Below are 17,788 nucleotides of genomic sequence, written 5' to 3'. Positions count from 1 at the left end.
TGGGACAGCAGGGGTCAAAGATTGATTACCTTTAGGATTGACTGGTTTCATTTCCTTGCTCTATAAGGGACTCTCAAGAATCTTCTCCAGCACCACTATTCAAAAACACCAATTCTTAGGTGCTCCGCATTCTATAATCTCACATCTGTACAAGACTACTGGAAAAAGCCATGGCTATGACACTACAGATCTTTGTCAGCCAAGTGATATCTCTGCTTTTTAATACATTGTCCAGGTTTGTCATAGCTTTACTTCGAAGGAGCAAGTGTCTTTTAATTTCATGGCTGTGCTCAAGGCTCATTGTGATTTTGGAGCCCAAGAAAATAAAATCTGCCACTGTTTCCACTTTTCTTCCATCTACTTGCCATTAAATGCTGGGGCTGAGTGCCATGATCTTAGTTTTTTGAATGTTGAGTTTTTAAGGCAGCTTTTTCCTTTTCTCTTTCACCCTCATCAAGAGGCTCTTTAGTTCCTCTTCCATTTCTGCCATTAGGGTGGTAACATCTTCATATCTGCTGTTGTTATTTCCCCCAGCAATCTTGATTCCAGCTTGGGATTATCCAGCCCAGCACTTTGAATGATGTGTCCTCAGTTCAGTTCAGTGACTCATTTCTGTCTGACTCTTTGCAACCCCATGAACTGCAGCCTGTCCATCACCAACTCCCTGAACCTACTAAAACTCATGTCCATCAAGTCGCTGATGCTATCCAACCATCTCATCCTCTGTCATCCCGTTCTCCTCCTGCCTTCACTCTTTCCCAGCACCAGGGTCTTTTCCAATGAATCGGTTATTCCCATCATGTGGCCAAAATATTGGAGTTTCAGCATCAACATCAGTCCTTCCAATGAATATTCAGGATTGATTACATTAGGAATGACTAGTTGGTCTCTTTGCAATCCAAGGGACTCTCAAGAGTCTTCTCTAACACCACAGTTCAAAAGCATCAATTTTTCAGTGCTCAGCCTTTTTTATAGTCCATCTCTCACATTCATACATGATTACTGTAAAAACCATAGTTTTGACTATACAGACCTTTGTCAGCAATGTAATGTCTCTGCTTTTTAATATGCTGTCTAGGTTGGTCATAGCTTTTCTTTCAAGGAGTAAGTGTCTTCTAATTTCATGGGTGCTGTACCCATCTGCAGTAATTCTGGAACCCAAGAAAATAAAGTCTGCCACTGTTTCCACTGTTTCCCCATCTATTTGCCATGAAGTGATGGGACCAGATGCCATGAACTCAGTTTTCTGAATGTAGAGTATTCAGTCAGCTTTTTCACTCTCTTCTTTCACTTTCTTCAAGAGGCTTTTTATTTCCTCTTCACTTTCTGCCATAAGGGTGGTGTCATCTGCGTATCTGAGGTTATTGATATTTCTCCGGCAACCTTGATTCCAGCTTGTGCTTCATCCAGCCTGGCATTTCACATGATGTACTCTGCATATTAGTTAAATAAGCAGGGTGACAATATACAGCCTTGATGTACTCCTTTCCCGATTTGGAACCAGTCTGTTTTTCCATGTCTGGTTCTAACTGTTGCTTCTTGACCTGCATACAGATTTCTCAGGAGGCTGGTAAGGTGGTTTGGTATTCCCACCTCTTGAAGAATTTTCCAGTTCTTTTTTGATCTACACAGTCAAAGGCTTTGGCTCAATCAATAAAGCAGAAGAAGATGTTTTTCTGGAATGCTCTTGCTTTTTCTATGATGCAATGGATGTTGGCAATTTGATATCTGGTTCCTCTGCCTTTTCTAAATCCAGCTTGAACTTCTGAAAGTTCATAGTTTGTGTACTGTTGAAGCTTAGCTTGGAGAATTTTGAGTATTACTTTGCTAGCATATGAGATGAATGAAATTGATAGGATAGTTCTTTCACACTGCCCTTGGCGAATTTTGAGTATGACTTTGCTAGTGTGTGAAATGAGTGAAATTGAGAGGGAAATTCTTTCACATTTCCCTTCATTGGGATTGGAATGAAACTGACCTTTTCTAGTCCTGTAGCCACTGCTGAGTTTTCCAAATTTGCTGCCGTATTGAGTGCAGCACTTTAACAACATCATCTTTTAGGATCTGAAGTAGCTCAACTGGAATTCTATCACCTCCACTAGCTTTGCTTGTAGTGATGTTTCCTAAGGCCCTTTGAGTTCACATTACAGGATGTCTGGGGCTAGGTGAGTGATCGCACTATTGTGATTATCTGGGTCATCTTTTTTTGCATAGCTTTTATGTGTATTCATGCCACCTCTTCTTAATATCTTTTGCTTCTGTTAAGTCCATACCATTTCTGTCCTTTATTGTGCCAATGATTGCATGAATGTTCCCTTGGTATCTCTAATATTTTTGGAGATATGTCCTACATATAGGTTAAACTACAGACTGACAAAAAACCTTGTTGTGCTCCTTCCCCAATTTTGAATCATTCAGCTGCTGTTCCATATCTGGTTCTGTCACTTTTTGAACTGCATACAGATTTTTCAGGAAACAGGTAAGTGATCTGGGACTCCCACTTCCTTAAGAATATTCCACAGTTGGTTGTCGTCCACACAGTGAAAGGCTTTAGCATAGTCAGTGAAGCAGATGTAGATGTTTTTCTGGAATTCCCTTACTCTCTGTATGATCCAATGGATGTTGGCAATTTGATCTCTGGTTCCTCCACCTTTTCTAATTCCAGCTTATGCACCTGTAATCTCTCCGTTCATGTACTGTTGAAGCTTAGCTTGAAGAATTTTGAGCATTACCTCCTAGCAAGTGAGATGAGCGCGATTGTTCGATAGTTTGAAAACTCTATGGAGTCACTGTTCTTAGGGATTGGAATAAAGCTGACCTTTTCCAGGGCTGTGGCCACTGCTAAGTTTTCCAAATTTGCTAACATATTGAGTGAAGCACATTTACAGCATCATCTCTTAGGACTTTTAACAGCTCAGCTGGAATTCTATCACCTCCACTAACTTGTTCTGAGTAATGCTTCCTAAAGGCCACTTGATTTCATACTCCAGGATGTCTTGCTTTACATGAGTGACCCCAGCATCATGCCTATCTGGATCATTAAGACCTTTTTGTGTAGTTCTTCTGTGTATTTTTGCTGCCTTGTCTTAATATATCCTGCTTCTTCTAGGTCCTTGCCTTTTCTGTCCTTTGTGTCCATCATTACATGAAATGTTACCGTGGTATCTCCAGTTTTCTTGAAGAGATCTCTAGTCTTCACAATTCCATTGCTTTGCTCTATTTCTAGATTTTCTTGTCTCTCATTCCTATCCTCTGGATGTCTGCACTCCATTGGTTATATCTTTCCCTTTCTCATTTGACTTTGGCTTCTCTTCTTTTCTAAGCTGTTTTTAAGCCCTCCTCAGACAACCACTTTGACTTCTCCCATTTCTTTTTCTTGGGAATGGTTGTGGTCACCACCTCCTGTACAGTGTTACAAACTTCCACCCATAGGTCTTCAGGCACTCTGCCTACCAGATCTAATCCCTTCAATCTATTTGTCACCTCCAGTCTATAATTGTAAGGGGTTAGGAGATTCTTGAGAGTCCCTTGGACTGCAAGGAGATCCAACCAGTCCATTCTGAAGGAGATCAGCCCTGGGATTTCTTTGGAAGGAATGATGCCAAAGCTGAAACTCCAGTACTTTGCCCACTTCATGCGAAGAGTTGACTCATTGGAAAAGACTCTGATAATGGTAGGGATTGGGGGCAGGAGAAGAAGGGGACGACAGAGGATAAAATGGCTGGATGGCATCACTGACTCGATGGACATGAGTCTGAGTGAACTCTGGGAGTTGGTGATGGACAGGGAGGCCTGGCGTGCTGCAATTCATGCGGTCGCAAAAAGTCAGCAATGACTGAGTGACTGAACTAAACTGAACTGAGGTCATACGTGAATGTTGTAGTGGTTTTCTTTACTTTCTTCAATTTAAACCTGAATATTTCTTGATTCTGCCTAAACAGTTAGTGCTAGATCACCTCTCTCCACCCGCAGTGGGTACAGAGCAAAAACACACAATTTGAGTACTGGGTTTGTGCTTGACTTCTCACATGCTTAGCTGTGTAACCTTGATCAAGTCCCTTAACTTCAGTTTCCTCATCTAGAAAATGGGCACCATGATGATAATTTCACCTTTTAGACTGCATGTGTGCATGCAAGTGGTCCAGAGAGGCTTTCTGAGTTCCTGACTCTGAATTAAATATGAATTATTCTGCCTCCTGGGATGGGGCAATCTTTTGTTTAGAGGTTCTGGCTGAAACCCCCAAAACTAAATATTGAGTCAAGCAAAATAACATCTATTTCTGAGCCATGACACAGAACTCTGACTGAGCTGATGTTTCTGTTTTGGTGCTCCAACAGAAGCTAAAACACTGGCTCAGATTATTCCCTTCCTCAGCCTTACCAGTCAGCCTTTTCTTGCCAAATATTTTTAACCTGAAATCACACTACAAAGAGAGTTATAAAGGCTTTTGGTCTCTTGACAGTTTCCCACATCTCTAGCGTAGCACAAGAACTGTTACTCTGGCAACCTGCACAGTCCAATCTCAGTCTCTTAAATGGAACTGCCCCATTTGGTCCCTCATGTCTAAAACATATGCAGTTGCCTTATAAATCTTCCTACGCTTTCTGTTTAATGAAGAAATGATGTAACCAGACTTTCAGTCATCTAACTGTACACAGGAATTGACCAAAGTAAACCACCCATCATGCATTTCTCACTTGCCTCAAAATACCATTTAAGTGATCTGCCGCAACAACTTCATACATTGGCATGTACACTCCAGAAGGGAGACTTTTCTCTGGATTTGTTTTCCACCCAGTGCAGAATGTCTACCATGAGCCTAGTCATCCAGCAGCTGGTCACCCGGTTTCTGCAGACTCAGTCCACTCCAGGTCTTTTCCACATCCCCCAACAAAATCTAGAGAACAAACTCAGTCAAAGCTCTTACTCCTGCAGAAAACAGTCTTTTTAGTTTTTTTAAACGTTTGGTAACACATTCAAAATCTTGTGCTCCTTAGCTTGCAATTGAAGGACTTGCATCAGTGCTCAGCAGTCTCCACTTGCTTCTAAATCTTTCTCCCTTCCCACCAGGACACCAGCTTCTCTGGATCCTATGTTCTTGTTGTTGTTCTTCAATTGCTAAGTCAAGTCTGACTCTTTGTGATTACTTGGACTGCAGCAAGCCGGGCTTCCTTGTCCTTCACTATTTCCCAGAGTTTCCTCAAACTCATGTCCATCAAGTTAGTGATACCATCCCACCATCTCATCATGTCATCCCCTTCTCTTCCTTTACACAATATTTCCCAGCATCAAAGTCCAATGAGCTGACTCTTCATATCAGGTGGCCTAAGTATTGGAGCTTCATCTTCAGCATCAGTCCTTGCATTGAATATTGCTCTACCACTTCCAAAACAAAACTCATGTTTCTATCACCTGACAATATTGGGCATCGATAAAGTTTAATAGAGCTGGGATCTTGTTCTCTGGAAGCTCCCGGCACTGCCGCCTTGCCTTTGCTCTTACCATTCCCTCCACCTGGCTTAGAATTTCTTCCCTACAGCTTCTCTAGCTTGAAAAGGCCTGCCAACCCATTACTGTCAACTGTCCAGGAGTTGTTCCTTTCTCCTTCTCCAAAGACTTCTTCCTGCTCCCTGATGGTCCTCTGTACATACCACATAGCAATTATTATGTAGGAATCAGCATGTTACCTCAGCAAGACTGGGGCTCCCCAAGGATCCAACGTATGTTCCCCATCATGTCTGCACCCCTTCATGGAGGTCAGTGCCTAGCATGCACAAGGTGCTCAGTGAGTGCAGCCTCCATTTTGGCAGAGAGAGAGAAGCAAAGACCACATTTATTTTCCTGCCTCAAACAATTCCCAACTAGACAAAATAAGTGAAACAGCAGTTTTTTGTACATCAAACATTAAGCAGCTGAGAATGAATTCCTGAGAGGGTGGAGCAAGCAAGATGAGCTCTACAATTGTCCCAACTCTAGACTGAGTTTGCAACACGTGGCACAGGGAGGGGGAATGCAGGCAGATCCAAGTAGTCTCCCCAAGTTGGGAAAGAAAGAGCTGGAACTCTAGAGTTCACAGGAGACAGCTACACACAGAGAACTGTGGAAGTCTGAAGGAGAGAGCCCTCCAGTTTTCAGTTGAGAGTATTGATCATAATTAGAAGGAACAATCATTGAGTTTCAAATTGAGCCAAGTCTAATTGTGTCCCCACCCACCAGAATGGAAATTATTCAATTCACAGGACATCAGTAGGGGACTGAAAACAGTATTGTCTTGCAAGTGGGGAAAATTAAACCCAGTCTAAAAGCGGGTCTCATCTCAGCTAACAAAACTAATAGGAAAGCCTTCAAAAGTACAGTTGTTTCCACAAAATTAACAGTGGCCCAAAACAGTGCCAGAATACTTATCAAAATTTTAAAATATCCAGCATCAGACAGGGTAAAATTTATAACATTCAACATCCAATTTAAAATTTCTATACAAACTGTGAAATTATTTGTCCTAATTCCATGATAATATTGTAAATTAATTGTTCTCTAATTAAGACAAATTCAGTTTAGTTTAGTCACTCCATTGTGTCCGACTTTTTGCAATTCCTTGGACTGGGGCAGGTCAAGCTTCCACGTTCATACCAACTCCTGGGGTTTGCTCAGACTCATGTCCATGGAGTCAGTGATCATATCCAGTCATCTCGTCCTCTGTTGTCTCCTTCTCCTCCTACCTTCAATCTTTCCAAGTATCAGGGACTTTTCAAACGAGTTAGTTCTTCTCATCAGATGGCAAAATTATTGGAGCTTCATCATCAGTCCTTAGAATGAATATTGGGGACTGATTTCCTTTAAGATTGACTGGTTAGACCTCCTTGCAGGCAAAAGGACTCTCAAGCATCTTTTCCAGCACCACAGTTCAAAAGCATCATTTCTTTGGCACTGAGCTTTCATTATGGACCAATTCTCACAACCATCCATGACTACCAGAAAAGTGATAGCTTTGACTAGATGGACCTTTGTCAGCATAGTAATGTCTGCTAATTTTATGCTGTCTATTTTTGTCATAGCTTTTCTTCCAAGGAGCAAGAGTCTTTTAATTTCATGGCTGCAATCACTATGTGCAGTGATTTTGGTGCCCCCCCCAAAATAAAGTCTTTCACTGTTTCCATTGTTTCCCCACCTATTTGCTATGAAGTGGTGGGACTAGATGATGTGATCTAAGGTTTTTGAATGCTGAGTTTTAAGGCAACTTTTTCACTCTCCTCTTTCACTTTCAAGAGGCTCTTTAGCTCTTCTTCAATTTCTGCTATAAGGCTTGTGTCATCTGCATGTCTGAAGTCATTGATATTTCTCCCAGTCATCTTGATTCCAGCTTGTGCTTCATCCAGCTGGGCATCTCCTCTGATGTACTCTGCATATAAGTTAAATAAAAAGGGTGACAAAATACAGCTTTGACATACTGTTTCCCAATTTGGAACCAGTCCGGTTCTAATTGTTGCTTCTTGACCTGCATATAGGTTTCTCAGGAGGCAGGTCAGATGGTCTGGTATTCCCATCTCCTTAAAAATTTTGCAGAGTTTGTTGTGATCCACACAATCAATGGCTTTAGTGTAGTCAATGAAGAAGTAGATGTTTTTCAGGAATTTTCTTGTTTTTACTATATCCAATGATGTTGGCATTTTGATGCCTGGTTCCTTTGCCTTTTCTAAATCTGACTTTAACATCTGGACATTCTCGGTTCATGTATTGTTTGTACCCTAGTTTGGAGAATTTTGAATATTACTTTGCTAGTTTGTGAGATGAGTGAAATTGTGCAGCAGTTTAAACATTGTTTGGCCCTACCTTTCTTTGATTTGGAATGAAAACTGACCTTTTCAAGTCCAGTGGCCACTACTGAGTTTTCCAGGCTTGCTGGCATATTGAACAGTAAGTGAACTGAATTGAAAGTCTCTCAGTTGTGTCTGACTCTTTGTGATCCCATGAACTATACTGTCCAAGGAATACTCCAGGCCAGAATACTAGAGTGGGTAGCCATTCCCTTTTTCAGATGATCTTCCCAACCCAGCAGTCAAACCCAGGTGTCCTGCATTGCAGCTGGATTCTTTAGCCACTGAGGTGCCAAGGAAGTAGGATAGCTTCCCTGAAATAGCTCAGCTAGAATTCCATTTATTACTTATTAAGATAAATAAGTAAATTTTAAAAGATGTGCAAATTTTTAAATTCCAGATGTGCAAAGAAGCAAGAGAATATTAAGAATGAGGGGAAAATCAATTAGTAGAAACACACTTAAAAATATAGTTTACAGAATTAGCAGGGAAAGACATTAAAATCTTACTTCAATTGTAATCCTTATATTCATTAGGTAAAGAATATTGAGCATATTAAATAGATAAATGTAAAATAGTAAAGGAAGGACTGTGGGGAAAAAATAATTGTGCATCAGAGAGCTTTGAAACAACTTTAAGAATACCAAAATATATGTAACTGGAATATATGTTACAGGAAGTAAAAGACAGGAGAATAGAGAAAAGAACTGCAAAATTACTGGCTGAAAATTTTCCATAAATGATGAAAACTTAGACCCATAAACATAGAAACTCAACTCAAGTACAACTTCAAAAAGACACATCATAATTCATCGTTTAAAACAATCAACCAGAGAAATGTAGCCAGAAGGAAAAAGAGACAAAAACAAAAATAAGAATGACAGCAGATTAAGCATATGAAACAATGTTAGCCAGAAGATGCTGGTACCACATCTTAAAATGCTGAGAGAAATATAATTGACTCAGAATTCTATACCCAAGGAAAATACATATCAAAAACAAGATAGAATACTTTCTCAGACATACAACTATAAGACTGCATCACCACCAACAGGCCAATGTAACAAGAAGTGTTTTTTAAAAGGCCTCAAGTCAGAAGGAATTTTAAAGGCAGTGGAAATCTGGATCTACAGGAGGAATGAACAGTACCCCAAATGATAAACATGTAATGTATATTAAAAGGTAAATAAACAGACTTCCCCAGTGGTCCAGTGATTAAGAATCTGCTTTGCAATGCAGGGGATGCTGGTTTGTTCCTTTGCCAGAGAACTAAGGTCCCATGGGCCACTGAGTAATTAAGCTTGCATGTCTCAAAAAGAATTTACATGCTGCAAGTACTAAGCTTACCCTCCTCAAATAGAGAGTCCCTACCACAAGGAAGATCCTGCATGCCACACTAAGACCCAACACTGTCATCAGTTCAATCACTCAGTCGTGTCCAACTCTTTGCGACCCCATGAACTGCAGCACGCCAAGCCTCCCTGTCCATCACCAACTCCCGGAGTTCATTCAAACTCACGTCCCTTGAGTCAGTGATGCCATCCAGCCATCTCATCCTCTGTCGTCCCCTTCTCCTCCTGCCCCCCAATCCCTCCCAGCATCAGAGTCTTTTCCAATGATTCAACTCTTCACATGAGATGGCCAACTGTCATAGAAATGATAAATAAATGAATTTTAAATAAAATAGCTTCCTTTCTAATTAATTGCTTTAGAAAATAATTGACTGTGTACAACAAGGATAGTAACAATGTATTGTGTAATTTATACTGGATGTAGAAATGAAATGTTTAACAACAATAGCAAAAAGTACAGGATAGAGGAAATGAGAGTATAGTATGATTAGGTTCTTATTCTACATGTAAAGGTACAAAAGATCACTTGATGATAGACTGTGGACGTTAAAGGTACATACCATGAATCTTAAACCTACTGTTTAAAATAAGAGTTATAGTTAATAAAGGGAATTGTAAAAACTACTCAGTCACAAAGAAGTCAGGGATAAAAAGAGAAATGGGAAGAAAACAGGACATATTGAAAAGAAACACCATGATGATAGAATTAAACCTGACTAGAGTTAACCCCTCAGATGTGAACCCAGATTGAACATATAACTCAGGCCCCAGATGACAGCAGATCCCAATACATGGCACTCTACAGAAGAAACAGAGCTTGCCGGGCCCCAGGGCCCCATGTGCCTGGGCACAGAAAAGCCCCAAAGTTTATATGGAACAGTAAGTTAGAAAACTTCAATCATACAAAGTACATCCTCTGTTTATAAAGAAATTACCTTAGAAATCAGTGTTCACTAGACAAAAAGAGGAATAAAGTGATGGCCTTCCCTCTTTTACTACTCTAATTCTGCCCAGGAGGGAGCAAATAAATCGACAGAGCTTAAATCTATTCAATACTAGACATATTTGACCTGGGATACATGTTTTATTTTCATGGTTCAGTCTCTTCTCTCCTTTCCTATCTGGCTCATCCTAAGCCACAGGGGCTACTCTTCTAAACCATAGATCAATCACTACACACAAATCGGGATGGTATTTGCTAAATCTTTCACATAAACCTGTGAAAACTTGTTTCTTCTTATTTTGTACTTCTGGTCTTTTCAGCCAATCCTGGGTCTTGTCCCATCTCCTGGGACACTGGTTCTCTGTCACTTGCAGCAATGTCCCCAAGCACCAGGCCTTGATTATATCCAATGGCATTCATATTTAGAGTGGTCATAATACATGCAAAAAGAGAAGGCAGCTACTAACTCTTTTCTTTTATTCACTTACTCCATACACATTCACAGAATACCTGTATAGCAAGTCTGTTATTTATACACTTTCAAGCTGAAAACTTTCAAAGATGTAAAAGTGCATTTGCATACCCAATCACATCAGTTTGTTCACAGGTCTGGCATACATTATTTTGGTTACATCTCTGACAAGTGATAGTGTTCTTGTGTACTTTAGTGTACACAACTGTATGGAGTAGTACAGTATCTTTAATTCAAGCCTGCACTAAGAGATCTCTTCAAGAATACTAGAGCTACCAAGGGATCATTTCATGCAAACATGGGCACAATAAAGGACAGAAATGGTATGGACCTAACAAAAGCAGAAGATATTAAGAAGAGGTGGCAAGAATACACAGAAGAACTGTACAAAAAGATCTTCATGATCCAGATAACCACAATGGTGTGATCACTCACCTAGAGCCAGACATCCTGGAATGTGAAGTGAAGTGGGCCTTAGGAAACATTACTATGAACAAAGCTAGTCCAGGTGATAAGGTTTCAGCTGAGCTCTTTCAAGTCATAAAAGAAGATTCTGTGAAAGTGCTGCATTCAATATGCCAGCCAATCTGGAAAACTCAGCAGTGGCCACAGGACTGGAAAGGTCAGTTTTCATTCCAATCCCAAAGAAAGGCAATGGCAAAGAATGTTCAAGCTACCACACAACTGCTCTCATCTCACATGCTAGCAAAGTAATATTCAAAACTCTCCAAGCCATGGTTCAACAGTACGTGAACCATGAATTCCAGATGTTCAAGTTGGATTTAGAAAACCCAGAGGAACCAGAGATCAAATTGCCAACATCCATTGGATCACTGAAAAAGCAAGAGAGTTCTAGAAAAACATCTAATTTTACTTTATTGACTACCCCAAAGCCTTTGACTGTGTGGATCACAACAAACTGTGGAAAATTCTGAAAGAGATGGGCATACCAGACCATCTGACTTGCCTCCTGAAAAATCTGTTTGCAGGTCAAGATTAGAACTGGACATGGAACAGACTGGTTGCAAATAGGAAAAGGAGTACATCAAGGCTGTATATTTTCAAACTGCTTATTTAACTTATGTGCAGAGTACATCATGTGAAATGCCAGGTGAATGAAGCACAAACTGGAATAAAGACCACCAGGAGAAATATCAATAACCTCATATATGCAGATGACACCATTCTTGTGGCAGAAAGTGAAGAAAAACTAAAGAGCCTCTTGAATGAAAGTGAAAGAGGAGAGTGAAACAGTTGGCTTGAAGATCAATATTCAGAAAACTAAGATCATGGCATTTGGTCCCATCATTTCATGGCAAATAGATGGGGAAACAATGGAAACAATGAAAGACTTTATTCTGGGGGGCTCTAAAATCACTGCAGATGGTAACTGCAGCCATGAAATTAGAAGACACTTGCTCCTTGGAAGAAAAGTCATGACAAACCTAGACAGCATATTATAAAGCAGAGACACTACTTTACCAACAAAGGTCCATTTAGTCAAAGCTATGGTTTTTCCAGTAGTCATATATGGATGTAAGAGTTGGACTACAAAGAAAGCTGAGTGCCAAAAAATTGATGCTTTTGAACTGTGGTGTTGGAGAAGACTCTTGAGAGTCCCTTGGACTGCAAGGAGATCCAACCAGTCAATCCTGAAGGAAATCAGTCCTGAATATTCATTGGAAGGTCTGATGCTGAAGCTGAAACTCCAATGCATTTGGCCACCTAATGCAAAAAAACCATCTCATTGGAAATGACCCTGATGCTGGGAAGAATTGAAGGCAGGAGGAAAAGGGGAAGACAGAGGATGAGATGGTTGGATGGCATCACCGACGCAATGAACATGAGTTTGAATAGGCTCCAGGAGTTGGTGATGGGCAGGGAAGCCTAGCATGCTGTAGTCCATGGGCTTGCAAAGACTTGAACATAGCTGAGTGTCTGAACTGAACTGAACTGAACTGAACAATATCTGAAAGGAAGCTTAAATGCAGTGGTAATGTAGATGATACTACAACAGTATTCTTCAAGGTACTGAAAGATAAAAAAATGTTTCTTTCATTGCTTGTTTTGTTTCTTTTCATTTATTTTTTTATTGAAGGATAATTGCTTTACAGAATTTTGTTGTTTTCTGTCAAACCGCAACATGAATCAGCCATAGGTATGTATATCTATATCTATCTATATATATATCCTCTCCCTTTTGAACCTCCCTTCCATCTCCTACCCCACCCCACACCCTCTAGACTGATACAGAGCCCCTTTTTTAGTTTCCTGAGCCATACAGCAAATACCTCTTGGCTATCTATTTTACATACGGTAATACAAGTTTCCATGTTACTCTTTCCATACATCTCACTCCCTCCTGCCATCTCCCCATGTCCATAGTCTATCCTCTATGTCTGTTTCTCCACTGCTGTGTGTTTGTTTCTTGTCTATTATTTGTGTGAAAAGTATCATAAAGCTGTTCAGCTACAGTGCTATATAGCCAGTTGTGTTAGTTGGATCCCTAAATAAGTTTTCTGGACTTATGAAGAAATTGGGATTTTTGAATGCCATTTGAAATGGAACCTGTTCATATACAGGGAACTTACTCTCCTGCTAAGACATGTGGGTAAAAATGTGAACACATCACCTCCAGGTCCAAGGATGCCACATTCTTGGTTGGAATTTTAGAGCAAACACGAGATCTCCCTATTCTAGCCATCTTAGTGCTTCAAAGGACCTTGATCAAGAACAAAAAATATTAAAGTGATACTAATCATCATATTTCTACCCACTCCAAGAAGTTTTGGTTAAGCTCCTCAGTACTGGATCTTGTTATAATGATGGGCTGAATAGAGAAGTGATGTGAACAGAAGTAAGGAAGGTGAGACAGGTAGATCAGAATGTGAGGTAACAAAGACGAGATATTTAAGAAGCTGGGGTATTGATAGAGATTTGGAACCAGAATTGGAAAAGCAGTTTTCAAAACAAATGGTCATGTTGTATATATAATTCTCACTTCAGTCCTTAGAAGACCTCTACTGACCAGAGATCAGTACTCTGATCTGATCTGATCTGATCTGATCAGATCTCTACTGTCATTTTTTTTTTTCTGGAACACAAGTCATATCCATCTATCTGTTTCTCACTGCTTCTCCTTTTTCCTGGCTCCAAAACTGTGTGCAGCAATTCAGTCTGATCCATCCAGAAATGTTTTTCTCTTTGAGCCAGGGGCTAAGATCTGCCTACAAAATTCTCTAGTCTCCACTCCTTTTTCAAAACCAAGTGTATTTTGTAATGTGGCAATGCTCCCAGTAGTTAAAAGACTGCATTTCCTACCCCCCTGTGCCCTTGGTCATGACTGGTGACTTTGGAATATAGCGGACCTGTAAGAGGGATTTCTTGGAAGACTGCTTTCAAGGAGCTGATTCAGCTAAGAGATGAGTCTCTTCCCCTCCCCACCATCTGCCAAATTGCTGTCTGGATTTCACTTATGATGGCTGGAACACCTGCAGTTGTATTGGACCACCAGATAATGTTGGAGATGGATTCCACTCAAGCTTTGGATGGCCCCCCTCCAGATTTCTTTCAGAAGAAGAAAAATCAAGTTTATCTTGTTAAAATTATGGTGTTTTAGGTTTCTGGAATGTGCATCCAAACTTAATCTTGATACTGCTATGTGGTTAATATGGTATAGCCTTGTTATTTTGTTGGGTTTAGTGAATATATTTATTTTTTAAATTTGTTTTATCTTTATTTTATAAATTGATTCATAAACCACAGTCATACCTAAGTTTTATAAATGCAAACTTATGATTTCAAACATGCTTTCTTATAGATTTTGAATTTTTAATCTTTATCTTTTTCTTTTCTTTCTTGTTTTCTCTGTATTTGTTCAGTCTAGGCCATATCCTCTCTTATAGTCATATCTGTATGCGTATCTACAGGCTAAAACAGGCTGAGAGCATGGTAGAGAGAACCAAAGAAGAACAAAGCACAAGGACATGAATGAAGGGTAGTGTCCCTTGTTATTCATCATGAATGTTTTGCAGTAGGATCACATTCCCCTGCGCTTCTGTGTACCCACCACCCCCAGGTTTGCCATGACCATGGAAGTTACTTTGGCCAGTGGAATTAGAGTAGAAGTGATACGTCACATCCAAATAGAAGTATTGCCTGTCCCACAGCTGGAAGACAGATGTAATGACAGGATCTGGAGAAGCTATGTTAGACTAGAGGTAAGTATCACAGGTGGAAGATGCAACAAGAAAGAAGTGGGTTTTCATCACTGTGGAGTGACCTGGACTATTATTATAAGAACAAGAGATGAAATTGTATTTAATTGTATTTAAAACAATGTTATTTAGGATCTGATTACAGAAGTTGAACCTGTAGCCTAGCACTCATAATAGAACAACTGATCTTTGTGTTAGCCTTGTTTTGACATTAGAGTCTGGTATAATGAGACAAGATCTATTGACGTATACTTACAAGTGAGTCAAGTGACATCCCAGCCCTCTGGAAACTGTGGTCTAGTGTAGGTTTCAGAAACTCAAGTAAGAACAAAGCCACGTGGTGGGGACAGCTTCAAGATGCTGTAGGAACACTTGGGAGGGGAACCTGAATCAGTCCTGATCTCAGGAGGTTGCTTGCAGTAGGGGACAACACTCTATCAGTCTCCTCAAAAATAGGGCATGGTGCCAAGTTTCATGTAAAAGTGATTTATTTCGAAGTCCCTCTCAGAAGGATTTTCCTTTGAATCCAGTGGTTAGGAGTCTATCTGCTGGGTGCTTGGAATATCCATTGGAGATCTGGTTGGGGAAGATTCCAGATGCCACAGGCAAATTAAGCCAGTGGGCCACAATTACTGAGCCTGTGTGCCCTAGTATCTGTGATGTGCAACATGAGAAAACACCGGAATGAAACACCCAAGCACAGCAACTACAGGGTAGCTCCTGCTCACTGCTGATAGAGAGGACTTGAACAGTGAAGAACCAGTGCAGCCAAAACTTTTTTTAAAATTTCTGCAAAATAAACCAGTGAGGTCACAGGGGAAGGAGGACAGGAGAAAGGATGAAACCACCCCTGGTCTGATTCCTTGCTAGTCTTGGAGAGGGAAGCTGCAGCCTGTTCCCAAAAGGAACTCTGAAACGTAAGTTGTGCCCCAAGCCAAGGCTAGGGAGCTGATATTTCATACTCCCTCCAACACCTACCTTTCATTCTTCAACTAACACCTAGCTCATGTCTACAGGCCATTGTATTAGATCCTCTAAAGACAAATCAAAGACGACACTCTAAGCAAAAGGATACCAAAGCTCAGAAAAATGCAATCTCGGATAATGTCAAGATTTCTACACCCACTCTACCCTTTGCAGCATCATATCTGGAAACCTGTGAGTCTAAAAAGCCCCACAGGTCTCTAGATGTAATCTTTTTTTTTTTTAAGTGGCTTTAATTTATATAAGGCTATAGTTGATTTACTGTATTGTGTTAGTATTAATTGTATGGGGAATTAATTCCATTCTACATACACATGCATCCATTCTTTTTTAGATTCTTTTCCCATACCTGTTATAGAATATTGAGTAGAATTTCTGTGCTATATAGTACGTCCTTGTTGATTATCTATTTTATATGTAGTGGTGTGATTATATTAATCTCAAACTCTCAATTTATCCCTCTCCTACCTTACACTTTGCTAATTATAATTCTGTTCTTGAAGGAGGGAAGTGCAGTCAGTGTCTATGGACTCTTTAATGGATCAGGCTCTGTGCTTGTGAGAGTGGAGTGGCCAGGGAAGGTAAGCGTGAGAGAGACTCATTTGAGATGATGCTAAATGTTGAGAAGGAGCCAGCCATGCAGAAAGCCAGGAGAAGAACATTCTAGATGCAGGAAATAGCCACTGCAAAACCCCAAGGTAACCAAGCTTAATAAATGACTACCCTTCCACCTACAATCTTCCTTCCACACTTAGAAGATGGTCACAGCTCACCCACCAGCACCTCATTACATACTTCACTTGTGAGTTACCAGCAATGCACCATCTCATCCTCCCCAGAAGGGAGACTGAGGCTGTCACAGGGCTGCTGGACTCAGGATTGTGTACACAAACTGGTTATCACCAGGGGAATCAGGTGCCAGGGTCACCACCAGTGACTATCTACGTGTGCTTGTCCTCAGGGGTGGAATTCCAGGGAACTGATAGAGCCAAGAAACAGGGAATCGCTCTTGTCTCATCTTACCCTGTGTGATCCTGTGGCCCCCTGACCACACTGCTCTCTGCCCAAAATCTCTTTCCTCTACTCCTTCTCTAAAGGTGGCCCATGACTTACATTAGCAACTGACCCTGAAGCCTGGTGGCTGGTATATAACTCACAATCAGCAGACCCAGCAAAGCCCAGCCTTGTGTTTTGTCTCTTTTTGCCCAATCAGATCTATAAATCAAAGTCCTCAAAGAACATGACTGGTTCATCCCTTCTCAAAGCCTTCAAACCGCCAAGGTCTTTTTTCAGCATCAAAGAGGGAATACATCCCTTAAATCCAGGTTAGTTGCAGCGCCCTGAATCTCACTCAGCCAAAGGTTCCCTGAGGAAGGAGGAAGACACTGCATCTAAGCTGCCAGAAATCTGAGAAGAAAATGTTACTTGGTGTGAACCCAGGTTGATTTGACCCAGTTTCCCAAGGGTCTGTGTTGTGTGAATGAGGAGCCAGAGCTCTGGGGCTGCTGAGCTGTGAGTGAGTCAGGCACCACCTGCGTGACAGCCCCCACAGGCCGCTCCAGCTGGGGCTGCCCCCACTGTGCCTGGAACCCAGCAGAACCAGCTCCAAGTATTGCTTTCCTGCTTCTACAAGAAGGCATGTCTGATGATAGAATCAGAGCCAGATTTGTGGGTCAAGGGAAAAGGAACTTTCACTCTAGTGCCTGCAGACCTCTAAGAATGGCCCAGCAGTGGATACAATTGATGATATTTCCCTTCCTGGAGCTCTCTCTCCCACCCTGAGAACCAGAGGACCTGGGTCCCAGCACTTCCCCATCCCACCTAGAGCATTAGGGTGAGTCATACACCCCAGGGTTTGGTTTCCCAGCTCTTGAATGAGGGAGACTGGACTTGCTTCAGAACACTTGCTCCAGACTGAAGTTCAATGTCAATCAGTGAGCAAGTGGCTGAGAGGTGCATGTCACCGAGGGTGCTGAGGCTGCATCTGGTATGCAAGGGGCCGTGA

This window comes from Oryx dammah, unplaced genomic scaffold (genome assembly GCF_014754425.2).
Source record: "Oryx dammah isolate SB20612 unplaced genomic scaffold, SCBI_Odam_1.1 HiC_scaffold_15, whole genome shotgun sequence".
NCBI classification, from domain to species: Eukaryota; Metazoa; Chordata; class Mammalia; order Artiodactyla; family Bovidae; genus Oryx; species Oryx dammah.
This window is presented reverse-complemented; position numbering follows the sequence as displayed.